The sequence below is a fragment of the Callorhinus ursinus genome, unplaced genomic scaffold (assembly GCF_003265705.2).
Source record: "Callorhinus ursinus isolate GAN/ISIS: 27379988/994484 unplaced genomic scaffold, GSC_fseal_2.0 scaffold19, whole genome shotgun sequence".
In the NCBI taxonomy this organism is placed as follows: domain Eukaryota; kingdom Metazoa; phylum Chordata; class Mammalia; order Carnivora; family Otariidae; genus Callorhinus; species Callorhinus ursinus.
In genome coordinates this window covers 35,522,849-35,523,928 of record NW_027397081.1, presented here as the reverse complement: position 1 = coordinate 35,523,928, position 1,080 = coordinate 35,522,849, and the positions used below count along the sequence as shown (strand labels likewise).

The 1,080-nt window shown below is 30.4% G+C and overlaps 1 non-coding gene across 1 annotated transcript; it reads right to left on the bottom strand.

Moving 5' to 3' along the window:
• Nucleotides 1-321: 321 nt before the first annotated feature.
• Nucleotides 322-427, bottom strand: LOC112840643 (U6 spliceosomal RNA). Its single transcript, XR_003212541.1, has one exon. It is a non-coding gene; the product is annotated as a U6 spliceosomal RNA (small nuclear RNA).
• Between the last annotated feature and the right edge of the window lie 653 nt (nucleotides 428-1,080).

Sequence of the window (1,080 nt, the reverse complement as noted above, 5' to 3'; positions counted from 1 at the left end):
TTATAACCATAAAGTTATATTTTAATGTTTCTTTTAATGTTTACTCTTTGAACCTTAATATCAATATTGACATTAATTTTAGATTTATCTTTTTCTTCTAAATAACATATGTGTTATAAATTAACTCTAGGTAATGTTTTATAATATTGTCAAAGTATACAACCTTGATACACAATTGCTCTAGTCACAGGCACAATATAAACCCTGGGGCAATTCCAAAGAGTAAAATGTAGGAAAAGTGCATTTCTGATTTAGTCCTGCAGAAACTGCCCTTTTTTGAGCTGTTTATGTCTAGAAAGTTTCTATTATCAAGGCAATTAAAAAAATGTGGAACATTTCACAAATTGTGTGTCATCCTTGTGCAGGGGCCATACTAATCTTCTCTGCATTGTTCCAATTTTAGTATATGTGCTGCCAAAGTGAGCACTATTGTGGCAATTTTTTGTAGAGAAGATAAAAATGATAGTGAGATTTTCATTATTGCTTACTCAAGGATCACATAAGAATTCCTGTCTTATTTGAGCTCCCTATATAATGTAAAGTAAACCCCAACTTCACCCTGGCTAAGTGACTAAAATTAAGTATATTAGAGTGTCACATATTTCAAATTGCAGATGTGTAAACTTGAACTTCCTCTTAAACAAGCAATCATTCATCAGCTATATGCTGCAAAAATGTTAATATATTCTAAGATTTATACAAATTTTATAGTCAGATACATTGGTGACAGAGTAGAAAGGTAAAAATGCATATTCTGAAAGGTTTGGGAATAATAGCGAGAGCATTTACAGCAAATATCAAATGCATCTAAAATTGCATTTTTTAAATTCAAAAGAGTCTTGCCTCCTGCCTCATATTATGTATTAATAAATGTACTAAATAATAAAAACACCCCAAAAAGTTTTTTTTCCCCAAAAAACTACTAATAAGTTTTTCCAGTAAAAGCTATATAATAAGGATGTTTGGTTTTGCCAGCCACATGATTTCCCTTCATTAGAGGGAGAAGTATCACAGTCGATATGTAAACAGATGAGCATGGTTGTATTTCAATAAAACTTTATTTACAAAGTAATATGTCAT